The 27,218-nt window shown below is 44.2% G+C and overlaps 1 protein-coding gene across 1 annotated transcript in view; it reads right to left on the bottom strand.

Moving 5' to 3' along the window:
* Positions 1-26,363, bottom strand: part of RASGRP1 (RAS guanyl releasing protein 1) — a 204,013-nt gene extending 177,650 nt beyond the window's left edge. The window contains exon 1 of the mRNA XM_059913669.1: positions 26,313-26,363. The gene's annotated coding sequence lies outside the window, so the exon portion shown is untranslated. The remainder of the gene's footprint in view (positions 1-26,312) is intronic.
* Positions 26,364-27,218: the final 855 nt, after the last annotated feature.

The following is a 27,218-nucleotide window of genomic DNA, read 5'->3' as shown; positions in this document are numbered from 1 at the left end:
CCCTAAGGCAATACATGAATGAGGTCACACGGGCATGCCGGGCTGTTTACAAGCTGTGAGAGGTGGAGTCAGGGAGTGAAGCAGGTGGGTGAGATTCACGGCAGGCTGCTCAGAGATGGGCGGTTTTGAGAAAAAAGGGAGGGGCAGATCCAGGCACCGTACAGAAGTGGTTTCCTGATGGATGGGAACTTGAAAAGTAGCTGGGGGAGGCAAAAGGGAAAAGACAAGCTACGAGGACAAAGAAGATGCTTGTTAGAACTGGTATCTGTAGAAGGTGATAAGAGGTCAATTTGGGATCTGCTGGATGACGATCAACTGATTTCCTCTGCTTTCTTTTCTTCTAGGACAGTTGCTTGGGGTGGAGCCAGCATTCAGTTATTCACAGCAGGCAGCTGCCCCTCGGCTTACTGGCAGCAGGCTGGGAGACTGGGGAGGAAGGGTGTGTGCAGATGTTGAAGGCAGATTAAGGAGACCTTTCAGCTCCCTGGAGGACAGCCGCCTTCTCTTATAAATATTTCCTCTCTTTTCATCACCCCTTTTCTGTATTTATCCAGCTCACTGATGGCAGCTCATAAAAGATTTGCAGAGCCCTAAGTTTTCATTTTAGTTGCAAGCTGGACCTTGAAGGAGGATAAGGCAGACTCTTCGGTAGCATTTGCCTTTGTGGATGCTGTATTCTTGTTTATCAGGGATGAAGACCTCATACTGCCTGTGGCTATCCAGTAGGGTGCTTGGAGAACAAGGCTGAGAAGGACCCTTTCTGGTAAAGAACGCTTTGAAAGTAAGAACACAAAATCCACTCTGGGCCCTGAATACTCAGCCTTAGAAAGTTTTCATGTCAGCAGCTGGTTCTGAGATGCTTGGAGTGAAAACCACATGACCTTGTTGCCAACGTGAAATATACGAGGTCAAAAACCACACGAACCAACTAGTATAAAGTGGAGGTAAAGCCCAGCTTTGTCTAAATTGAAAACCACGGAGTCATAGGAAGATGTCCTCTCCCACCTAATGGGATGTCCTTTAACAGCATCCAAGATAAACAGCTATGAGCCTCTACTTCAACATCCTCTGTGATGAGAAACTCAACTGCTATTCAAGGTACCCCAATGACCTGTTGTTGAAAGATGTTCCTCTTTATATAGAGCTGAAAAACTGCCTCCCAGTAATTTCCACCCACAGGTTCTAATTCTGGAACTACATACACAAAATCTATTTCCTCTTTCAGATGACAGCCCTTCTAATATTGTGCGACCATTATCTTGTCCCCCTTTTCCTTCTCTATTCTTCCTCATAAAAGTCTGTTTTCTACGTCTGAATTCTCTCAACTGTTCCTTGGTCTTAACTGACTTCCAGACACTTCTTCTGGAGACACCCTAGATTGTCAGTGTCTCAACTAAAGAGAATTATCCGAGAGGAATAAATATTACAGATGGGGCTGCCCTGCATAGAGCCTAGCAGGGCTATGATTTCCCTTGATCTGGGCTGAATTGCTATTACGGCTAATCTCAAAATATGTTAAATGAAAGAAGCTAAACATAAAAAATTACATACAGTATGATTGCATTTATATGAAGTCTAAGCAAAACAAACCCCTGATGGAAATCAGAAAGTGGTCCCTCTGTCAAGGGGGACGGGTGAATCCACTGGAAAGAAGCACAAGGGAACTTTCTGGGGTGATGGAAAAGCTCCTTGCTTTGTCTGGGGTAGTGGAAAATAGTTGTCAAAACTCATCAAATCGATCACTGATCTGTGTACTTTACTATATATAAGTTATACCTCAATACAAAGAAAACTCAAATTTTTCATATAGTAAACCACCTTTTTTTTCCCCTCAAATTTTCCGTCTATTTGTTCAGTTTGAGGTATTTATAAGACAGCAAAATGTCACAAATGTACATCAAGAAGAGCAGCTGCCAGCTTTTCTATTGTTAGTCAATTAAACATGCACAAATTTGCTTTCTTCATCATGTGATTGCACTTTTATGTATTGAAAGAAAAAAAAAACTAAATCTCAAGCACAAGTAATATTTCAATGCCAATTACCTTCATAAAAACTAATTGCTCCTTGGTATTTTATTAAAATACAAGGATTATAAAGCGATTAGAAAAACATCTTTATTGAGCTGAAATAAGACTTTGGCACCCTTGTGATGGGGGAGGTGGTACCACTCAAACAAATGCTAATTAAATAAAAGCTAATGGTAATTACTAGGTTTCTTTATAGGCTTGGCAGTGTGAAGAGTATATCTTTTTTGAAAGCAAATATTCCAATACTTTTGCTTCTACTATTTCTGACTCCACTCAGAATTTGAATATTAGCTCAACCCACTAAAGCAGCAAGAAGCTGAGGTTTTCCGGAGATCAGAAAGAACTCTCTTCAGCCAGTAATTGGGATCATTTACAAAGTTATCCAAAACAGGATAAAAAAGCCAAGGAAGTCCCATAACCTCAGTCTTACCACGAGGAAACTATCAGACAAATTCCAGTACACAGGGGCATCCTACGATATACCTGACCACCACTCCTCAAAACTGTCAAGGTCATCGAGAACAAGGAAAGTCTAAAACTACCACAGTCAAGAAGAGCCTAAGGAGACATGACAGCCAAGTGTAATGGGGTGTCCTGGATGGGATCCTGGAACAGAAAAAAGGACATTAGGGAAAAACTAAGGAGACTGAATAAAACATGAACTTTAGTTAATAATAATGTATAAATGTTGGTTCATTAATGATAACAAATGTGGCCTACTAATGTAAGATGTTAATAATAGGGAAACTGGGTGAGGGGTATATGGGAACTCTCTATACTATCTTCTTGATTTTTCTGTAAATCTAAAATTAAGTCTACTTAATTTTATACAGCTTAATTACAGCTTGCAGAGCATGGAAAAAATCCAGAAAAGTTACACATTGAAAAGTTTTCAGAGGTTATATATTTTCACAGTGGAATTAAAGGTTAAAAAATTTTTTTAAAAAGCCATGAAAGAAAGGATTCACAACCTGAACCCTTTACATCCTTCTCTGGGTCTGGGGGAGGGACGCGTTAGCTTCTGATCATGCGCTTTGACTACACTAGGTCTACTACCTGATGATTATGAGATTCAGTTTGGATCCCCAAATCAAATACTCCTCATTTTGTTCAACATTTGGTAATGCCAGTCTTTCATGCCAGGTAATAGCCATTTTAATGGGTGTGAAACGGTGTCTCATCTTGGTTTTAATTTGCATGTTTCTGAAGACAACTGGTATCAGCAGGTTTCCATGAATTGTTATCGGCCATTTGTAGATTTTCTTCTGCAAAGTCCTTCCTTCTGGGAACCCTGCCTTTCCTTCCACCATTGGCTCTAATCTAAAACCTGGGTTAAGTCCAATAACTGGGCAAGTGATCTCGGATTTTTATTGGGGCAATTGCCCTCAGCTTCTTGATCATCCGTTTTTGGTTTATTCTGATGGTAAGTCAGAGAGTAGCTCTGTTGAATCCCATCTATTTTGTCCCGAGGGATGCTGTGTTCTATTAACTATTTCTATAACTGTCTTGGCCAAACCCTCTTGGCTATTACTGCAACCTTGCCACTCATGATAATTAGATTCATTCTGAGAGTTAAGCATCATTATCTGGCCTCTATTTTTAAGATGTGGGGTGGGGTTCCTGTTATCTCTATTACTATCAGGTAGCTTAGTTCTGTAATCGCTTTCTTACCATCACCAGCAGTCTACAAAGGAGAGCCACCACTGAACTTCTTAGTGATGTTGGTGTGCCTTGCACCAGTGTACTTAGTCTTCCTGTGAAATACAATTCTGGCATTTTTCTCTCATTTACCAGGAGCCATTGCTTTTTCGTGTATCTAGAATACAGCCTAGTAGCAAGTATGTACCATTTCTTGGGGTCCTTACCAGGATGTTAAAATCTGTATTTCAGAAAAATACTTCCAACTCAATAAAATTCCTCTTATTCAGTGCTATGTTCCAGCCTCCTTGATCAAGTGCCCTCAGAATCCAATCTCACGTGTGTACCTGCTAGGTAGGGCCTGGTGCTCTGTTGGGGGTGCAGTCCCTTTTTGCCTTCCCAGGCCCAGCATGTCTACAGCTGGGTGAGCTGCAACTTAATCCTAGTTGTAAGCAAAGTGGCCAGTAGCTGGGGCGAGTAGAGGCCTCTGCATTGTCTTTAAGTGAGAGAGTGGATCATTTCTTCAGGTTCAGAGGTTTTAGAGGAGTTTGGGAATTAACTCAAGTGTTTGGGAGAAATCAACCCAGACATTCCATCCCATGGGTCAGGATTCATTTCCCCCAACCAACTTCCTGACTTTGGTATAACAAACCTGCCTTGACTGGGAGTTTTAACCTTCACTGGAGTTTGGGCTATACTTCCTATTAAGGTCTGGGCCTCAACTTTCCTTGTCCTCCATCTTCAGGTGAGGAAACCCTCTTCATTTGCTTTTATGGAGAGCCTCTGGCTTTGTCACTTGGTTTTCAATGGACTGCTAAATGCTCTCAGCCATACTCTGAGCTATATTCTTTTTGTGAAACTTCAACACGGTGTAGCAACAGCATCCTCTTTCACTGCCCTCAAGGTTACTCTTTCCCCAGTACTTTTCTAACACCAAATACATAACACGAGCTCTTGCATTCCCATCCATCTATGCACTAGTGTATTTCACCACAGGACAGTTTTAGTGATTGCATCAGGGGCCATCTGTAGTCCAGCCACCCCAGCTGGATGGTGAGTGACCCAGCTCCTACACATAACTCCATTGCCTGCTTCCTTGGGCCACTCTTGGCACCAATTCTTCCAGGCTGGGTTCTCTGGGAAGCTGACACTAAGATGGAGTTTAGTGTGCAGGATGTTTATTAGGGAGTGCCCCTGGGACCGATATCCGTAGAAGGAAAGAGAAGAAGGCAGGACTGGGTAGTGGAAAAAGTCATTTAAAATTTTATACTACAAGAATTGCACTAGCATTGTAGAAAACATAGAAAATAAAGAGAAGAAAAATGAAGCGAAAATCTACCACAATCCTAACACTGCTAATCTTTTGTTAGAGAAATATGTTTCATACATCCTTAGCTAAATGCATACATAATTCCTTATTTAAAGTGGTTTTCACACTGTACATAATATCTCATAATCTGTTTTTTCTCCATCATCTATTATGAACACTTTTCCGTGACAGTGAATATAAATATATTGTCATCTTACTGGCGGCAGAGAGAGGCTTACACACCCTGTGTGAGGTTGGACGATGCATGTCTTAAGAGGGCAGATTCGGGCCAGCCTGCCAGGGTGCCAAGGTTAGCTCCACATTCAGCAGCTTTATGACCCGGGATGAGTTAGTGAGCCTCTCTGCGCTTGAATTTCATCATCTGTAAAATGCTGACAGTAACTGTAGTGCCTATTCGTTGGGAGGATTAGATGAGTTAATATATGCAAAGTGTTGAGAACAGAGTCTGGCATTCGGTAAGTACAGTGTAGGTGGTGTTAGTGCTTTGTACGAAACACCATTGTTTATTTCACCAAAGTCCCTACTTTTTGACATTTACTCAGATAAAAATGATGTCATGATGAATACCTTTCCGCTCATGGGAGGGTCAGGGGCACCTAGTTGCCTATTTCCCTCAGATAAATTCCTAGAATTAAAATTGCTACATTAAAAGACAAGTGCATTTAAAAAAATTGATTTTTGTTGCCAGATAAGCCAATCAGAAAGTTGCAGTAATTTCCAGAACCACCACTAGTGTATGAGAGTGTCCATTTCCTCAGACTGTCTCCTTTACAAATATTACCACCCATGGAAAGCTTGGTCAGTCTGTTTGGTGGAAAATGAGGTTTCAATTTATATTTAATTACTAGAGAGGTTGAATTTTTTTCATAGTTCTATTTGCCAATTCTACTTCTCTTGTAACTGTCTACTTATAGCCTTTGCCTATTTTTCCAAAGAGTTTTACTTTTTCTTTATGAGTTTGAAAGAACTCTTTACCTCTTAAGGATACCCTGCAAATTTTATAAGTCTTAAATATAAAACTGGTTTATGAAACTAGAATGTTAACACTGAAGTTTGAGTTAGGCATTAAAGATATGTTTGGTATGAAAGAGATCAGTTGGTTTCTAGAAACCCTTCTGAGGTGGACTAGTGAATCTGGGCAAAAGGGCAAATGAGTGTTCTTTCCACTCTTTTTAGATTTTTTTTTTCTGTAAGTATGAAATTATATCAGAATAAGAAGTTCCCCCAGGGGCTTCCCTGGTGGCACAGTGGTTAAGAATCCGCCCGCCAATGCAGGGGACATGGGTTCGAGCCCTGGTCCGAGAAGATCCCACTTGCTGCAGAGCAACTAAACCCGTGCGCCACAGCTACTGAGCCTGCGCTCTAGAGCCCGCGAGCCACAACTACTGAGCCCACGTGCCACAACTACTAAAGCCCATGCGCCTAGAGCCCGTGCTCCGCAACAAGAGAAGCCACCACAATGAGAAGCCCACGCACCGCAACAAAGAGTAGCCCGTGCTCGCTGCAACTAGAGAAAGCCCGTGCGCAGCAACGAAAAACCCAACGCAGCCAAAAAAAAACCCAAAACAATAAATAAATAAATAAATTAATTAATTAAAAAAAAAAAAAGAAGTTCCCCCAAAATACATAACTGAAAAGAAAGCTGGCTGGGGGGGTCACTGGTGCCTGGTTTAGCCCAACCACGAAATACCTGACTGCTCTCCTTCATTATGTGTGTGGCAGCTATAAAAAGACCGCACGGTCATCTCTGCGGCCAGCCTGAGACAACAGAATGTGAGTTGGTCCTGCTGAGATCAGCTGCCTGCAGCTCTGCCCTCCCCTGGCCTGACCTGAGTCTGCTGGAAAAATCATACCCTCTGCTCTGTTGTCACGTGCTCAGTACCTGGCTTGGAATGGTAAGAAAAGCTAACCTCCCCTAGCCTCTTGGGTTAGGGAGTCTCCCTTTCTCCCCACTGGTCTCAGGAGGATTGGAGATGGCAATGCAGCTTGCTTGTGCTTTCTCTATCCTCACACGTCTGTGCTTCTCATGCAAGGCCCACTTATTTAGAGGAAAAGGATCTCACTTACTTCCATCCCTGCAACTAGAAAGCATGGTATGGTCCTCAGTCAGACGAACATATGTTCTAGGTTATACTGCAGAAACAAATTATTGCGCCCCCCCATCTCTATGGCTTAATTCAATAAAGATTCATGCTACCTACCCACCGTGAGCAGTGAAGGTTTGGGGTGAAGCATGGGGATTAGTGAGGGCTCTGCTCCACAGAGTCACTCAGGGAGTTCAGGTTAACAAAGGCTTGAGCATCTGTCATGTCACCAGCTACCACAGCAAAGGGAGAGAGAAGCATGGAAAAATTACACTCGCTTTTCTCTGCTTTGGCTGTAAAGCGTCACATATGGTTTCCACTCACATCCCATTGCCCTGAACCAGTCACAAGGCCCCACCAACCTGCAAAGTGGCCGGAGCATGTGCAAAAGCCCATAGAACATGGGGTGAGCTTTCTGTCTCTGCCCACTCCCAGCATTAGCCCCTTGACGCTTCCTCCCAGCATTGCAATTTAACTATTTATAATATTTTGTTCAATGTCTGTCTTGCTAGACTTGGAGTTTTTTGGGGGGATTGGCACTCTGTCTTTTTTGTTCACCGCTGCATTCTTCATGCCCAGCCAGGTAGCCCGCACGAAGAACAGCAATAGAACTGGGACCTTTGATGCCATCTAGTGGCAGCACACATATATTATAGGAGTTGTTACTTCGATGTACAGACAAGAACTCTGCCTTCAATTCTTTTTTGGGGGGCTGGGTGCGGTGCAAGCGGCAGTGTGGGGAGGTGGAACAAGAGTGTTAGAAAAGGAGAGATGTGTCAAGATTTCAGTAGACAAATGCTCTAGAATGAGAATCTCCAGACGTCATCTGGTAGTTACCCTATCAGCTCTGACCCCATCCCAGTTTTACCCCTTCCCCAGTTTGGCTGGTAAAAGAGCTTTTGGGTTTCAGAGTTGGAAGGCGACAAAATGAGTTAAAATTCCATAAAATACATAATTCTTTTTACAAATAAAAAAGTTAAAACCTACCTATAGCTGCTAAATCAGTTGCAAAATAAACTGGTTTACTGGTCTATCTCAATGCTGGCCTGACCATCTTCAGCACCTGGGACGGAAAACAGACAAAGCTAGTGACCTTTTCCCCGCCCTCTGGTACATTACTTCTTCAGGGTCCATGTTCCAGTGGCTTCTGTCAAAGTTGAAAACGTTCAAGGTAAAGAGCCACGTTAAGGTTTCTAAAAAATTATCTGGCTCCAATTATCTGGCTTCTCGAGGTTTCTGAGAAGTGTCAGGGCTAACTCTGGCTGCCAGCTGCTGTGCCGGATGAAAGCTAATGACCCCGGGGAGGGGGCAGACAAAGGGTTTAAAAAGCAAAGCTTAATTGAAATTAATCATGGAAGACAGGAAAACTTGGAGGACAGTGATGGAAGGAGTGCATTCGTGTGGTTTCTGTGCTGTCACCCTTTATCCAGAGACTCCGGGCTCTTCTGTGTAAGTGGCCCCTTGCTCTCTGGAATCCATTATCTCCCTAGGATGCTCCATTATGTGCTTGGTGAGATGGAAACCATGGTGCCCTGCTGCTGGCTCTGGGGAGGAGGAACCTGGGGCCGACAGCATTTCCCAGAAAATAAGAAACAAAACTAAACTTAGTTAACAATGAAGCAAGAAAGAGGAGGCAGGGTGTCCTTTTTTTTTTGATTGCACTGGGTCTTAGTTGTGGCTCACAGGCTCCTGAGTTGTGGCATGCGAACACTCAGTTGCGGCATGCGTGTGAGAATCTAGTTCCCTGACCAGGGATCGAACCTGGGCCCCCTGCATTGGGAGCGCGAAGTCTTAGCCACTGTACCACCAGGGAAGTCCCCAGGGTGTCCTTTTGACCGTAGAGCAGGCTGGGAGGTTTGCTTTGTTTATAAGAAACTGATTAACTGAACATGGATAAGGTGATGAAGGAAGAATTAAAATATATATACTTAACAAATACCATTTGTAGACATAATAAAGAAAAAACAATGAGAGAAAGTTCACAGAAGTGACAGACTTTCTTTATGAAGGACGATCTTGAATTTTTAATTAATAATAACATATTTATTGGGCACTTGGTAGGTGCCAGGTACCAGGCGAAGTGCTTCTATGTGGTTTATCCCTCAATTTTCACAGGTACTCTGTGAGGTAGATGTTGCTATGATCTCCGTCTTACAGAGGAGAAATGGGCTCAACAAGGTTCCATAACTTGCCCCAAATCATGCAGTTAGACCAGCATTCCACTCTCTCTCCAGAGCCCTGGCTTTTGCGGCAGGTTTATACAGCTGCCACTCTGTCCTTTTCTGTCCCCTGAATCCTAGCTCCTAGTTTCACTAGTATTCCTACTGACTCATTTTGTCCCTCCATCCTGCCTTTCCTGCATGACCTCCTTTCTTCCTTGCCTAAGGAAGAGCCATAATCAACATCATCAAAATACATTTATTCTCCTGTGCTGGGGGCAGGGGATGTAGCCATGTGTTAAGGAGGGGCCCTCTGTCCCCAGAAGTGATATATTTGTCAAACCAAGGTTTTGCACGGCTGGTTCTTCTGTCCCTTGATTGCCCCCCTCCCCCCTCCCTTCCCCACAACCATCTTTTCTTGGTCCCACCCAGACTTCAAAACTCTGAGCTCAGAGGAACCCAGAGAGAACAGCCAGAGGCCCCAGAGCCGCTCTTTCCTGTGAGAGGGTTCTTAGAATTCTTCAAAGGGTTTACCCAGGGTTACAGGGTTACAAGTATCACTGAGGAGCTAAACACCACATTGAAGTGTATCTTCTTCAATGAAATGCTTTAAACTGGTTGAAACTCAGTTTTCTGAAGATTAATTATTCTTTTTTGATCTGACGTGGACAGGGGAAGTATCAAAGGCAGAGTGAAAAAGGTCAGCTGGGCTCCGAATTTTCTTTCTTGCTGTTTGAATAAATGTTTGCACCTCCAAATATAAGACCGACCAAAGGTGGCAGGAACTTCTCTGCAAAACTGTGGGAGAGTGTGCAGTGTGAGGCAGTGCAGCGTGAGGGGGCCCTGAGCAGGGCCATGGTGGGTGGGGGCGGCTCAGAGGTCTCTGTATTTTTTAGTACAGGTAAGTGTGCCTGGCTGGCTGTCTTCTTGGACTCAAACATTGGGTCACGGTTAGGGACAGAGTTCAGGACCAGGAGCTGGAAGATTAGGGCACAGGTTTTGCTTTGTCACTGATGACCTAAGATCCTAAGCATGCCATTTAACTTCTCTGCTTGAGTTTCCTTACCACTACAATGGGGGTGATAGCACTATTATCCTGTCTCATGGGTTTTTTTAATTAACTAAAATCAACCAAAAGTAGTAAATTATTTTGAAATACTCTGGTTAAAGGTCTAAGTAATAAGTAGATCTGATCACATGGAAACTCTGTTTAAAAATCTACTGTGTTCTTGGATTGAAAGAATCCATCGTTAAAATGACCATACTACCCAAGGTAGTCTATAGATTCAATGCAATCCCTGTCAAATTACCATTGGCAGTTTCCACTGAACTAGAATAGTTTTAAAATTTCCATGGAAACACAAAAGCCTTGAATAGCCAAAACAATTTTGAGAAAGGAGACTGGAGCTGGAAGAATCAGGGTCCCTGACTTCCAACTATACTACAAAGCTACAGTCATCAAAACAGTATGGTACTGCCACAAAAACAGACACATAGATCAATGGAACAGAATTTAAAGCCCAGAAATAAACCCATGCACTTACTATCAATTAATCTATGACAAAGGAGGCAAGAATATACAATGGAGAAAAGACAGTTTCTTCAATAAGTGGTGCTGGGAAAACTGGACAGCTACATGTAAAAGAATAATGTTAGAACATTCTGTAACACCATATACAAAAATAAACTCAAAATGGATTAAAGACCTAAATGTAAGACCTGATACTATAAAACTCTTAAAGGAAAACATAGGCAGAACACTCTTTGACATAAATCGCAGCAATATTTTTTTTGGATCTGTCTTCTAGAGTGATGGAAACAAAAGCAAAAATAAACAAATGGAACCTAATTAAACTTAAAAGTTTTTGCACAGAAAAGGAAACTATAAACAAAGTGAAAAGACAACCTATGGACTGGGAGAAAATATCTGCAAATGATGTGGCCGACAAGGGATTAATTTCCATAATATACAAACAACTCATACAACTCAATATCAAAAAACAAACAACCCAATCACAAAATGGGAGGAAGGCCTAAATAGACATTTCTCTGAGGAAGATATACAGATGGCCAAAAAGCACATGAAAAGATGTTCAATATTGCTAATTATTAGAGAAATGTGAATTAAAACTAAAATGAGATATCACCTCATGCCATTCAGAATGGTCATCATCAAAAAGTCTACAAATAATAAATGCTGGAGAGGGTGTGGAGAAAAGGGACCCCTCCTACATGGTTGGTGGGAATGTAAATTGGTGCAGCCACTATGGAGAACAGTACGGAGGTTGCTTAAAAAACTAAAAATAGAGTTATCATATGATCCAGCAATCCCACTCCTGAGCATATATCTGGAAAAAGCAAAAAACCTAATTTGAAAAGATACATGCACCCCAGTGTTCAATGCAGCACTAATAATAGCCAAGACATGGAAACAACCTACATGTCCATTGACAGATGAATGGATAAAGATGTGGTATATATACACACATATATATATACACACATATATATATAGAGAGAGACGAAGATGGGGGGGGGAGAGAGAGAGAGAGAGGGAGAGAGAGAGAGAGGGAATGGAATATTACTCAGCCATAAAAAAGAATGAAATAATGCCATTTGCAGCAACATGGTTGGACCTAGAAATTATCATACTAAGTAAGTCAGACATATATCATATGTCTGACAAATACAAATATTTGTACTTGTATACAAAGACAAATATCATATGATATCACTTACATGCGGAATCTAAAAAGTAATACAAATGAACTTATTTACAAAACAGAAATAGACTCACAGACATTGAAAACAAACTTATGGTCACCAAAGGGGAAAGAGGAGGAGGGATTAATTTGGAATTAACATATACATACTACTATATGTAAAACAGATAAACAACAAGGACGTACTGTATAGCACAGGGAACTATATTCAATATCTTGTAATAACCTATAATTGAAAAGAATCTGAAAAACAATATATGTAAACTGAATCACTGTGCTGTACACCTGAAACTAATACAACATTTTACAATCAACTATAATTCAATTAAAAAAAAAAAAACTGGGGCTTCCCTGGTGGCGCAGTGGTTAAGAATCTGCCTCCCAATGCAGGGGACAAGGGTTCAAGCCCTGGTCCAGGAAGTTCCCACACGCCGCGGAGCAACGAAGCCCGTGCGCCACAACTACTGAGCCTGCGCTCTAGAGCCTGCGAGCCACAACTACAGATGCCCGCGTGTCTAGAGCCTGTGCTCCGCAACAAGAGAAGCCACCGCAATGAGAAGCCCATGCACTGCAACTAAGAGTAGCCCCTGCTCGCCACAACTGGAGAAAGCATGCACACAGCAAGGAAGAGCCAACGCAGCCAAAAATAAATAAATTAAAAAAAAAAAAAAATCTGTGGCTCACAGGAGAGTGCCATCTTTCAGCTTGGCAGACCAGTCCCTCCACTCCCTATATGGCTGTCCCTCGGTATCCATGGGGGATTGGTCCCAGGAGCCCCATGGATACCAAAATCTGTGGATGCTCAAGTCTCTTATAAAAATGGTGTAGTATTTGCATATAAACCTAAGCACACCCTCCTGTGTACTTTAAATCATCTCTAGATTGCTTATCATACCTAATACAATGTAAATGCCACGTAAATAGTGCCACTGCAGTGCAAACTCAAGTTTGCTTTTTGGAAGTTTCTGGAATTGTTTTTTCAAATATCTTCAATTCTAGTTGGTTGAATACACGCATGCAAAACTTGTGGATATGGAGGCCCAACTGTACTCCCACTACACACACCTGTCTGGAGATCTTAATCAAACACGCTTCTTTGTACTTCTGTCCAGGCCATTTCCTTTGCCTATGATGCCCTAACTTTTCTTGTTTGCTCTGGAGCTTGACATTAACCAATGTCCACGCATACCTCCCTCCCCAGACACCAGAATTCTTCCTTTATAAGCTGAATGAACTTGCACAAATTACTTAGCTTATCTGAGCTTCAGTTTCCTCATCTCCAAATTGGGACTAATAATAATTCCTAGTGGTGTAGCTAGAGGTCCTGGGGGAAGTGAGAGGAAGCACCATTGTTACCCCAGATATGACTGTCATTGAGACTTGGATGAGAGGCCGTTAGAGGAAGCTGTGGGAAAGCTGGGTCTGTTCAAGTGCATTTGAAACATCTGTGGTCAGAACAAGAGACAAAAAGAGGAGATGGTCCAAAGACAGGGCCTTTTAAAAAACGTGCTCTCTCTCCTGGATGGTAGCACCTGCCCGTGCTTCTGATGTAATTTCCAGACCAGCTGGTGGGAGGGCTAAGGAAAGTTCGTGCAGCATTTGGCACAGGGCTGGACATACAGAGCTCCAGAAACATTCGTTATAACTATTATTTAATTGTTTCATCCATGCTCCCATGGTGCTTTACGCATAAATTACATCGTTTATTTGGGGGAAACTGCTGACCCGCTTTGCACCTCAGCGTCCTCACCTGTAAGACTGGAATGGGAATAGTGCTCGCCTTTGGTGGTGAGAAGACAACCTGAGATAATATGTGAAAGCTCTCTGAACATTAAGCACCCAAAAGATACAGCTGTTATAGTCATTTGTTGTTAGGAAGTCAAGCAACACGTAAGAGTATCTGGGCCTCATAAACATCAGGTAAATTCAGGTGCGTTTCGGAAGAACAAATATGTTAGGTCTCCCTCTAGTGAGGATCTGGAGAAGTGCAGCCAGCGCCCCGCCCTGGCCTGTGATTTGTGGGCTTCCACTGGATTGCTGATTTAGGGCACAGCTGCAAGGGGCCTTTGAGCTGGGAGTCTCCCAGGCTTTGCTTACCTCCTGGGTTGGACTAGGAGATTTATGGAGAGACAGGAGGATTTCAAATGTAAAGGTCGTGAAAAACTTTATACATCATACGCCCTGGGACTGGCCAGGGGTTGTGCTAGCTTCCCCTCTTACTGTGAAACTGCTTGTGGAGGGGAGACTCTGGGAAAGATTCCTTTCCCAAAGACCATCCCAAGTAAGAGTGAAGGTGTGGACCACTGTATTCACTCAAACCCCTTCAATGACCCAGAGTTAGTCTGGGTAACAAATACTGGTCAGAAAGAAGAGATGTCAGGGATTGTGTTGACCTCTAACTTAAAATATACATGTGGATTGAGGGAATGGGCTGAGGATTGGGGGGAATGCAAGCCTCAACCAAAGCCCTTTTTGGTTCTCAGGCCCCCTCTGTGGCTCACCACCTTTCCACAAGTCTGCCCTTTGATGTCCCTCTTTTTGAACCACTTCCCTCCGGAAGCAACCCTGGTAGGATGACTAACCCTGGGAGAAGGAAAGCCAAGGAGGCAGGTGGAGAAAGTCAGGCCAGGCCATCAGGCTGCAGAGTGGAGCGAAGATAAAGGGCAGATCTTCTTCCTTCTCGCAGGAAGCTGTGGCTCTAGGAGCCGTGGAGGCGGTAAGGCTGGACCCGTGCTTACTGGTAATCGTCTCTATCAGCCTCCATCTTGGCCACCTTTCTGCATCCGCAGTCCAGCCCAGGCAAGGGCCTGAAGGGAGAAGAGGTCACAAGGAATTTTCTTCTCAGACGTGGGATGGGGTGCTCTAAGTAAGAAGGTAAACTCTGATTTCTTCCTCCAAAGAGCTCAGTAGGATTTGACCTGATTTTCAAGGGTACACGCAAAGAACCAGAGCAACCTTACCTCAGGGTTTGGGACATTCTAAACACAGGGGGAGGCACCGTGGGAGATCAATTCCATGCTGGTCTTGGTCCAAGGTGGGAAAGTGCTGGGGCATGGGGATGTTTCATATCATGGGGTGATATGGAACCGAGAAGGGAGGTAGGAGGTCTGTTACTGCCAAAGCAAACGAAGAGAAAGAAGTTTCTACTCTAGAAGCAGGTTACTGTCCGAGGAGGCAAGGACACACTTCGATAGGGTTTCACATGAGGACGCAGGCTGGAGAAGCAGGGCAGAAAATGCAAACTTGGTTGCCTTGCGGTATTGTTTAGATGAGTGTGTCTTGCACTCTGGAGCTTCACAAACCCCGTATCAGGGAAAGCCACTGCAAGGGGAGGCCGTAAGACTTTCCATCAGGCAGCAACTTCAACACCCAGCAAAGTGTAAAAAGCACACAGCAGCCTCCCCTTATCCACGGGGATATGTTCCAAGACCCCCAGTGTGTGCCTGAAACCACGCATAGCACCAAACCCTATACGCATACCTATGATAAAGTTTAATTTATAAATTAGGCACAGTAAGAGATTAACAACAATAATAAAATACAATTAAAACAAAATACTGTAATAAAAGTTACGTGAACGTGGTCTCTCTCTCTCTCTAAATACCTTACTGTACAAATGTTAACACCTTTTCCATCTTAACTAAGCACTTATCACACACCGTGGCTGTAATTTGTGCAGTCTGAGGTGCGACAGCAAAACTAGCACGAATTTCTTCTTCCTTCTTCACAACTTTATGGATAGAAGATTCATTCTTGCTGTAGGTCAACCTTAGCATATGACTTTTTTTTTTCTTTCCTTATTAAACCAAGGACTTTCAACTTTTCTCTTAAAGGAAGCACTTTACAGCTTCTCTTTGGCTTATCCGAATTGCCAGCATCACTCCTCTTGCATTTTGGGGCTGTTACTAAGCAAAATAAGGGTGACTTGAACACAAGCCCCATGATACCAGGACAGTCAGATAACGCAGGCAGCTACTATGTCACTAATGGGCGGGATGCGCTGATACCCCTGGCAGGACCGAGGAGGGTGGCACAAGATTTCATCACGCTACTCAGAACGTCGCACAATTGAAAACTTACGAGTTGTTTGTTTCTGAAACTTTCCATTTAATATTTTTGGACTGTGGTTGACCACGGGTAGCTGAAACTGCAGAAAGTGAAACCATGGATAATGGGGGACTATGGTATTTTACTCATGTGAATGTACATGTGAAACCACTGTGGGAAAATTATGTGTGAGAAAATAGCACGCACCAAGTGGATGTGTTCTAAAGTCAAGAAGAGTGGACTGGTTAACTGCAGACCAAAGAGCTTTGTCCCCTCGGGAGCCTGAACACGAATGCAGGCGTCGTTCCCGCTCCAGACACCCTTGTCCGTGAGCATCAGAGCTTCAGAGCATTTACACCACTTGCATAGAGTGTGCTCATCTTGACAGAGCCTCCAAATTACACTTTCTGTAATTTTGTTATTCTTTTTGTGCCACCAAGTCTTATGCTCTGCAGTAACCTAAGGCGATTAGCTTTATCAGGAAGAAAAGAAAGACTAGCCTTGACTCTTCTCTTTTCAGATGCTGAAATTGCCTGATCAGATACTCTGCTCCTATCACCCTTTGGGCAGTTGCTTAGTACTGTTGTGGAAATTTCTAGCCATCTCAACTCTGCAGGTGAGCGGAAACAACCCCCTCTTCTTAGGCTGCCTGTAGGGATAGGGTCCAAGAACCACCCCAGAAACACTTGTATATCTGGCGACCGCTTTTCACTGGAGCTTTGATTATTTTATAGTGACCAAATAGTAAAGGGGCCTTTGTAATGTTTAACTTGGGTGCCCTGAATGGAAAATTACTGGAGACTCGATTCAGTTGAAAACCTGGTTAGACTCATTAGTCACTGAGGTTACTGGCTAGATGAGTAGATTTACTAGATATTAACCAAAATCCAAGACAATCCAGATTTCTTATTTTAGCTATGAATTTCAAGAATTTTCCAAACTTCAAACCTTGTGAAGGCAGGGGGTCAAATAACCTTGTGCCTTCCTGGTCATAAGCAGCAGCCGAGTTCTCTGTCATACTTGGTTCTGAAAGCTCAGTGTGCCTGTGATGAGAGATACTGATTATTCTGGCCCTTGTAATGGTGCTATTTGGGGAAGGGAAGATGCGAGAGGAAAGCTTTCTCCCAGGCTTAGCTGGTGGCCAATGTCCTTAAACAGAAACCCAGAGGCATACGTACCCTGCAAGAGATGCTACAGAGTACTTCAGGACTGGGGTGGGGTAGGGGCTCTTTAGAGTAAGACTTGCCTTCCAGGCCACAGAGCTGTCGTCTGGAGTAGTAATCGCTGACAAGTTTCCTCCCTGCTACCAACTGGCTTTGTATCACTCAGGGCAATCGCCAGTGACTTAGCCCTGAAGAGGGGTGCAGAAAAGATAAAACGAGGAATGTTATGTTTGTGAGGGCATCACCCCCTAAAGGTCTCCCCTGCCAGCAGGTTTTAAGTGGTAGGGGCAGAAGTGACCACCACTGGCATTTTGGGTTTTGTGGTATGAAGAGCCTTTTAAATGAGAGGTACTGAACACCCCTTCCTGGTAGCCATTCCTGCCACTGGAAGCCTGGTTGGCCAGAATGTGGGGACGTGAGGTGGACGCTATCTGCAGGATTCTAGTTGTCAGGGCCTGGCTCCTAGATATGAACTCTAGAGCAGAGAGGAAGGCAGAATGCCCTACCGACTCCCTCCGATCTCCAGTTTGGCCGGAAGCAAAGAGCCTGAGGTGCTATTGGCCAAATGCCAGCCTGTGCTTGTTGGAGCCGGCTGATGACTTCTTTTCTGGTTTATCCCTCACCTTCACCTTTCATACTGTGGCTTTGGAAGCCCTGCACCCAGCTGGATGCACGGCTGCTCAGGTGTGCCCCCAGGGGGCCAGCCAGGCTGGGGAGGCCCCGGCCTGGAAGGAACACGGCGGCAGGACCACGGGGATGGGCTGATCAGGGGACCGCTCCACCTGGGGCTCTGCTGGGGGCTGTGGCCTCCCAGCTGACAACTAACCACTGTGCTGACTCACCATGATTGTGGTTGAGAAAAACCCAGCAAGTTGGTGGCTCCCATGACCTCAGGGGCCGTAAAATATAGGCCAGGGAGCCTCAGCCGGAAAGGGCTTCAATAAGTGAGAAACCAACCTTTTTTCTGCCCTCTCCCCATGTCTCTCTTATGCTATGGAGTTACAAGGGGCCCTAGAGCACCCTGGGCGTTTCCTTCTCTAGTCCCCTGGGGACTGTGAACCAGGTCTGGAAATGGGCTAAAGGGCAGGGGCAGCACCCAGGCCTGTGTCCAAGGCTCTCGGGACTTGTCGTCCTTTCTGCTGTGGCCGAACCTGGATCTAGCAGGTTCCTCCATCTCAGTCCTCTGGCGAGCTCCTTAGCCTCCCAGAGAATTGGAATGACCCTCTCCAGAGACCTGCAGCAAACTCCAGACCAGGCTGCAGGCTGCATGATTCAGGGGCGAGGGCCGGGGAGCCAAGGAGGTGAACGGGGTAGGGGTAGGGGTACAGTTTGTACTGCATTTTATGTAAATGGTGCTCCCTAGGTGCTGCAGAGGAGCCGTCAGACAGATGTCCCCCTGTGCTGCCCCCACCTCAGCTTTCTCCCTAGCCCGAAGCCCCTGATGCTGGCATCTGAAACCAGCACCTAGCACTGTGCCTGGCCCATTAAGGCACTAAATCGAATCTTGTTCAATGTATAATGGTATGGTAGACAGCATAATGGCTCCCCAAAGACATTCACATCCTAATCCCCAGGACCTGCGAATATGTTACCTGACTTGGCAAAAAAGGGGTTTTGCAGGTGTGATTAGCGTTGTGGACCTTGAGATGGAGAGATTATCCTGGACTATCCAGTGGGCCCATTCTAATCACAGGAGTCCTTTAAAGCAGACAACCTTTCCTGGGTATGCCCAGAGAGAGAATTGCAAGTGTGGAAGAAGGTCAAAGAGAGGGCAATGTGAGAAGGACTTGACGCCGCATTGGTTCTGAGATGTCTGGGGCCACGTGAATGAACACAGAGAGCCCTCTAGGAGCTAAGGGTGACCCCAGCTGACAGCCAGCAAGGAAATGGGGACCTCAGTCCCACAACCCCATGGAACCGCCAACACCCGAATAAGTAAAGAAATGGACTCTCCCTTAGAGCCTCCACAAAGGAACAGCCCCGCTGATGCCTCGATTTTAGCCCCGGGAGCCTCATGGGACTTCTGGCCCACAGAACTATGACATAATATGTTTGTGCTTTAAGCTGTTTAAGTTATGGTAATTTGTTATAGCAGCAACAGAAAACTCATACGAATGGCTACAGAGTGGAATATGTTTTATAAATGAATATAATTTTCGTGCTTTGGCACCCCAATTTCCTTGGTAGCAGCCAGTGTTAGAGAAGTCCCTTTGCATGGCTGGCCATGTGCCGGTGGTAGGGAGGGCATCCTTCCTTCTGGTCCTGTACCTTTCTTGGCACATCTGAGTTTACTTCTCTGCTGGTATTGTTGCCGGCATCGCCACCTGCCTGGCCCCTGGGAGAGATGTTGCTAGAGGCTGGCCTTTTCAGGAAGCACATAGGACCCCCTACTGCTTCTCGTTCTCTCTGCTGCTTCACAGAGGCAGCCCCTGGCCCCTTACTCCAGGCTGATGGCCCTCACACAGCCCCCACGCGACTCTTCTTTCCTTCAAGGGTCCTCCCGGGGCTGGCAAGTTGTCTCAGTTTGTAGCTTAAGGCCTCCAGATCACGCTGTGTCCAAAAGCAAACTCATGGCTCTCCTCCATTACACTTCACTCCAGGGAAGCCCGGAAATGACCTCCGGCCCCTCCCACCTGACCACACCTTGCCCTCTCCCCACCTCCTCCCTCCTCATGACCCAGCGGCAGATGTGTCTATTGTGGCTGCTGCTTAGGGAATTCCAGCTGGGGTGGGGGTGGGGGGGCAACGTATGATCTCTCCTCTCAGGTGCCTTGTGGGGAGTCCTGCTTATTTCCTCCCTTCCCCCCACCCCGCTCGGGACAGGGCCTGAGGCTTGCTGGTGGTGGTGGTGGTGGTGGTGGTGGTGGTGGTGGTGGTGAGGATGGCAGGGGAGAAGCTACAGGCCCCTTGCTATTAGCTCTTCTTTCAAACCTTTCTCTCCCTCTCCTCCTTAGCCTCTTTTCCAGCTCACACTCCGGCAGGGGGAAAAGTGGAGAAGCTGCTCCTGTTCACGTAGCCTGTAATCCCCAGTGGTTATTAACTCATAGCTGCGGCAGTGCCCTCTGAATCTAGCAGTTTGGTCTAGCCTCGACCGTCTTCCTTCTGAGCAGTCTTTGCGGGGTTGGGAGCAGAGAAAGAGAAAGAATGAGTAATTTGATTTCTCAGGTTCTTTGTGGTGTCTTAACGTCAGCAGGGCGGCTGCCCAGGGCCTCTGTCTCCTCAGGCCCATCTAAGGTCTCAAGGCCTTGCTTCCTATGGGCCTCAGTTTCCCTATTCTAGGCCAGAAGGAATTTGTGCTATAAAAGAAGTCCAGTCCTGACAGAAGATGGTTGAGACTTTCAGCCTTCAGTCTCCTCCGAGCTCATTATTCAGTCAGTTTCCTCAGGTCCATGGTGGCCTGTGGGGATGGACCCGTGAAATGCCTGGACTTGCTGTTCCAGGAGCCTCCTTAGGTTTCTGTGGAGACAAGCCCTGGCTCTGATTTACACTTTGGGTCTGTAAAGACTCTTATCAAACTTAGAGTCAGAACTAGAAAGACCAAACAGAGCCCCTCAAGGTTCCTTTTGTGGTTACCCAGAAGAGGGGAACCAGCCAGTCTCGGGTTACAGACAACGGAGGGGCAGTTATTCCAGGTCAGTCACTTCCCCCTGGCCCAGTTCCCCTCCAGCAGGACCTCTGAGAGGTTCCTCTTTGGGTGGTGAGAATGTCACTTTTAGGTGAGATCAACACGGGCGAAATAGCGAGGTCTGTCTCCAGGCCGCTGTCTTTTCTGGGGTCCAGAGAAAATGGCTGCAGCTTCCAGCTTGGAGGGCCTTGATGAGGAAGGACCTTGCGCCTCTGGTGACCTCCGTTTACTGGTGCTGGTGCTGACTGTGCCCCAGACATGGTGCTGGGCTCTCTATGAGCACCATCTCCCTTCATGCCACAGCAATCTGAGGAGGGAGATGCGCTCATCATTCCCAGGAGAGGAAGGTGGGATTTCTTGGGAATCAGCCTGGGGTTATGGTATCAGTCAGAGTGCTGGGTTTCAATCCCCAACCTCTCACTCTGTGGTTTTGGATAAGATATATACTTGCTCTGAAATTCAGCTTTCTTATCTGTAAAATGGGATAACGGTTACCTGATTCATATAAAGTTGTAAGGATTAAATGAAATAAAATCCATGAAGTTGCTTGTACCGAATAGGTGATTAATACATGTCCTCTGCCCCCACTCCTCAAACACAGAGCAAAGTTTTGGCATGCGCTGCACATCATCTCAGGGCTGACAACAGACTCAACCAAAAACAGTTGGATAGAGTCCCATCCAATGATGTCTAGAGGCTCTAAACAGGAGAATTTACGAACATTACCAGGGGCTCAGTCCTACCAGCGAGTACCCTTACCCTATCTCCCCTCCCCCATCCCAAGGGACTGGGTTCCATCGGGGGGGGCCAACAAGAGACTCCTTTGACTTTCAACACCGTCTGACCTGTCTCTGTAATTGTACATCTTTCTCACTAATTTTTGGATGTGGTCAATTTAGTTTTTGCTAACCTTTCAGTGAAACAACGTCTAATGGCATTCCTTTCCATTTTCCACATGCTGTAGTCCCCGTAACTCCATTTTCTTCAGGGATGATTTTTGGCCTTTATTTTTCCACCAACAGGCCTAGTTAAGCAAATTTCATCCCATGGTTCATCCTGCACCCCCAGACTACTTGGACAGTGCAAGACCGTGTCACGCTGGTCATAGTGAGAGTGAAGCTGCCACCTAGTGGTCACTGGAGGTGTGACTGCCTTGCCATGAGCTCTCCTGTGACTGGTATTTGAAAAAAATGTAGTTAATAGTTTTCTTTTAAACTAACCTAGAAGCTGTGGAGTGAATCAGACCAAGCAATGTATCTGTTTCAAAGCCTTATTGGAAAGAGGTTGAGTGTATATGAATATTTTCAAATCAAAATGATTCGTGAAACAAAAATCAGATTGACAGGTTTTGACCAGAGGGCCAAACTAAGATACAACATTTTTTCTTTGACTAAACTTAAACCCAAAATGAAGTCCCACAAAGACAAAACAAGCAAACCAGCCAACAAACCACCTAAACCAAACAACTCAACAACAGCAAAAGGAATAACTTTTTTTTTTTCTCCCAGTAAGCCAATACATATCCACCGAGTGCTGGGGTGGCTCTGGTCAGCACCCAGAAGTTTAGTGGGCACTGAAGCAGCTCATAACAATACACTGTGGTGACTTAAAACCAGCCAAAGGAGAATGCAGTGGGAGACCACAAGGAAGATCTACCAACTCTACAGAGCAGTGAAATTTGAGTTGAGTCATCAAGGAATATTCGATTTTGTCAGGTAGGAGGGATAGAGGCAGGAAGGGATTCCACCCGACGGAAGGAAGGGCACATGCAAGGCCCAGAGGGGTGGAAGAGAAGGGTGAGTTCAGGTGTTGGTGGGATGAGTAGTGCGGCTGAAAAATATAATTCAGCCTAAAGCCTTGTGCCAACCATGCATCTGTTGACTGCCTATTTTATGTATTTATTGGCTACCTATTTTTTTTCAAAGTAGACAAACAAAAGTATGAGACACTGAGAAATTTAAGACGACATGGAAGCATGTTGTAAAGGTGTCAATTCTCCCCACTTTTAGTTTTTAGATTTAAAACAAACCCAATAAAAATCCTATCAGGTTTTTTATTGTTTTTTTTTTTTTTTTTGGTGCAAATGGACAAGCTACTTCTAAATTTCATTTAGAAATGCAAGGGGCCGAGGATAGCCAAGACCATCTTGAAAAAGAAGAACAAACTGCAAGCCTTATATTACCAGATAAAGACTTAATAAAGCTAAATAAATGAATCATTAGAAAACTAGCAGTATCTACTAAAAATGAACATACACACACCTTCTGATCCAGCAATTCCACTCCCAGGTATGTGCCCAAACAAAAATGCATAGATATTTAACAGAAATTTATACTAGATCATTCAAAGCAGCACTATTCATAATAGCTCTAGACTGTGACTATTCAAATGCCCATCAACATTGTGATGTCTTTGCAATACGGAATTCTATTTAGCAACAAGAACGAATGATTTACAAGTACACACAACCCTACGGATGCATTTCACAAACATTAACAAAGAAGCCAGAACATACATTGTACAATTCCCATTAATAAAGTACAAAAATGGTCAAAACTAACTGTGGTGTTTGATTGCATTACTAGCTCTGATTCTTCATCTTTCCTGATATCCTTGCCCTTTGCCATGTGACCGCAGCTCCTCTCACTAAGGATGTGGTGCACATTTCCCCAACAGGGCCAGGACAAGGGTGAGACAAGTAAGGCATTTAATTACCCTGGACACAAAATTTAAGGGGTCCCCAAAACCCTCAGTAATCAAGAAAAAGATTTTAATGAAATGTTTTTTAAACAAATCAAAATCAATGCCAAAAAACCCCCCATGGTGAACAAAATATCAACACTTCCAATCAAGAAATTCACCCCCTCCACCTGTAACAACTACTAGAGTATTCAGAAAATCTGTGTAGTTATTTATTTTGAACTCTACCCACAATTATGTATAAGAAAACACTTAGCATTATTTGGATCATTATTTTTAAACGCTATTAGGCCCAGACAAAATCAAAACATAAGAATATTTCCTGAACCAGCATTTCATTTGCTTTGAGTTTTTGCTAAATGTATCTTTACCTTAGCTTTAAACTGGCCTCATTACAATGAAAAGAATATTTTTTATGATCATTGTTTTTTCAACCATAAGTTTACTGCTAACAAGTGTAAGATCAGAAGGCATGACTTTTCTATGCACGGAAATTAGATACGGTTATCATTCAGCATTGATAGTTTGAGGAGCGATTCGTTATCCAGCTGTCAACCAACTCTATCATCTACTGACCCACCATCTACCGTTCTTCATTCCGGATGGGAAGAAACTCAGCAACTAATTAGAAATGTGACTGCTATGGTTCCCCTGCTGTGGAAACTTCCTTCCCCTTTTAGCTGGGTAGGATTGATTCTGAGTTGGGTGGGAAGATCTTGTCATCAATTTGATGTCAGAGAAAGTAAGGTTGAGATAAAACGGAAAGGTATGTATCTAATAAATAATAGCACTTGTGATTTCTTCCTGCAGCTCCCAAAGGGATAACATCTATTTGCTTTTCAAAAAGACGTACGTATGTTGTATTCTTTCTGGAGAAAATAAGTTTCTCTTTAGTGTCAAATTTTCTACCTGGTCCAGGTGCCTCCCCCTCACCTGGCCCTGACAGTGCTGTGCCACACTTTCTACAGCAGAGGAGGGCCGGGCACAGTGCCAAGAACTGTATCATATCTTCTTTTTACAAATGAAGACACTGAAGCAAAGATATGTTGTCTCACTTGCCCAAAGTCACACAGCGAGAAACGAGCAGAGCTCACATTGAACCCAGCTGTCAGACTCTGGAGCATGTGCTCTTAATCACCAAAAGTTGCTTTCAAATTGTATCATAAGCTCACAATTTCAAAGGAGCTGTGACAAATCCTCTTTTACAGTGAGTAATTATTTTATAAACAGGGCTACCTCTCCCTAATTTATGGCTAGTGTAAATCCATATTTTTATGTACATCAGGTTTGCTTAATGTGGGGAGGGGCATACCTATAGTATGAATTTGTAGTAAATGAGCTCATTCTGAAACTAATGACTTAGAGCATGTGCTTGTAGAGTGATTAACGGGACTAAAGTCAATGTCTCATAGCTTAGCAGAGACTCCGGAGAGAAATGGAATAAAATGAAAATAGTGTTCTGTGAAACTGACTACTGGTATATACGTAAGCTACTCAAATGTTTTCACTGATGGGAAAAACAACAATGGTATTTCTGGTTATAAAGCTTCTTTCTGTTTGGCCCCTTCTGTACTTCCTGTTTGTAGTAGACTTCCTCCTCCTCTTGTCCTCCCCCACCAGCGTGAACAAGAGCAGAACTGTAGAAGGTTTTAGTAAATCATTCAACAGACCCCCGTCCCTGAGCTTCTTTGACTGTCAAAACACTTTAGCTTTCAGGAGGCCATGATCTTCAGTACCTGTTTTGAAGTCTATCCCACTCTCCTCCCTGGGAACCTCACAGAGCCCCCCCATCTACAAACAGCCTTTCCTTTTTCACTGTCAGAAGGGTTAGTTGTGAGATTTCCGGGATATGGTGGGAAATCTAGAGGTTTCCTCAAGTCCCATAATTCCTGCTCTGCTTCCTGCCCACTTGAGAAGGTATTTCTGCAGAGACCATCCTGAGCTCACATTCCTCCCTCGGTCACGACAAAGAAGTCAGGGCCAAAAGGATTCTTTGAATGCACTTGACACCCCTGCTGAGGCTGTCTATTCTCTCTTGTAATTTCTATCCTTAGGAATTGCAGTTTCTGTTTTAAACAAAGTGCTGGTTCTAATCACCGACGGTGGCAACACACCCTTGCTCCTTAACCAAATCGGTCAATATTTATGAGTTTCCATTGTGGGCAAAGTACTATTCTAGGTGCATCAGGGCATGAAAAGGTGAGAATGCAGGTCTGTCCTCTGGGCAGACTGGAATCTGTCAGACGGGGAATTAGAACACACACCGCCCGATCGACTCCAATACTGTGATATGTGGGCTCTGATGAGGGATGTGAGAGTGGGATAAACTCAAAAGGTGTGACAGGCGAATTCTGATGAGGGGATACAGGGTGGCCTTTTCTTGGAAGTGGGATTCATGGTCCACTTTGAAGAAAACATGCCTCCTTTCAATCCCCATCTTAGTTCTGGCATTTATTAATTCACTCCATATTTGCCACAAGTGCATTTAATTAATCTTCCAACCGCCAGCCTTACTCCACTAGCTCATTGCCACAGTTAATGTTCCAGAGTCACCCAGACAGTTCTTGGACCAGAAGGGTTTCCTTCTTGGGTAACTGTGCACCCCACTCCCCAACATCCAAGACATTTTTCTTCCTGGACTTAGATTTTGGTGAATATTAAAATGATCTTAACTTTCACAGTTCTTAGAGAAAAGATTTGGGAAGAAAGCAGTCATAGATTATACACAAATTGCGTTATTTCTTCATTTGAAAATAGTCTGGCCCAAAGAAACTCAGTTAAGTATTAGCAAACTTTTGTAGTAAAGCACGCTTACCTTTGACGATCTGGAGCTGAAGCTACATCTCTTGAAAGCAGCGCAGGACTGACAAGGCAGGGATTTTATCGAGTCTGTGTTCCCTTCTCAATCAGATACAGCTGTGACCCTCCAGGGGTCACAATTGTAAGCTTGTGAGCTGGTTACTTTTAGAATCACCTGGGCAGCATTTGAACCTGCAATTTCTTGAGTTCCAGACCGAGAGTTTCTGTTGCAGTAGATCTGGGAATAAGGATGAGAAATTAATTTTTAAAAAGCTCTCCGAGGTTTTCTGTATAAGCCAGGTTTGGAAGTGACTGTTGTAGGGACTGTGTGATTGGCATGTTAAATTCCTGGTGATTAGTGATACTGGATTAATGCTCTCCCATGATTCCAGTTTCACGAGTCCTTACACACATGATCTACAGCTGATTTAGGAGAGAAAAAGAATGGTTTGTTGGGCAAGGTTGATAGTGGTCACTATGTGTGAGTTGGCTGCACTTGGTTTTTTTCCATATGGGAGAACGTATCCTGTGAGTATGATACACCATCACAAAGTGAGGTTGTACATACAAAACATAATATTAAGTGACACTAGAAAAATCAATCAATCATTTGTTGCCATCTTTATACATCCCACTTTTCACTTTTCCACATTCCATTCTTTTTATATGCTTGTGATCATAATTGATACTCTTTTATCCTCCTGTTAGTATCTTCCTGGAAGTTTTCTCACATTGTTACAGAGGCATTTTTCATTTTTCCTTTTAACACTTGAATGTTCTTGCCCGCTTTTAGCGTATCTGAGTGTACACCACATTGGTTATTTTTAATACTTGCACCAATCAATGTCCTGGAGATTTCTGAGCAGGCCATGCTCACACTTTCATATTTTGGGGATTGTTCATCGACACCACTGTTGGCTTG

This window comes from Balaenoptera ricei, chromosome 2 (assembly GCF_028023285.1).
Source record: "Balaenoptera ricei isolate mBalRic1 chromosome 2, mBalRic1.hap2, whole genome shotgun sequence".
NCBI lineage: Eukaryota > Metazoa > Chordata > Mammalia > Artiodactyla > Balaenopteridae > Balaenoptera > Balaenoptera ricei.
This window is presented reverse-complemented; position numbering and strand designations above follow the sequence as displayed.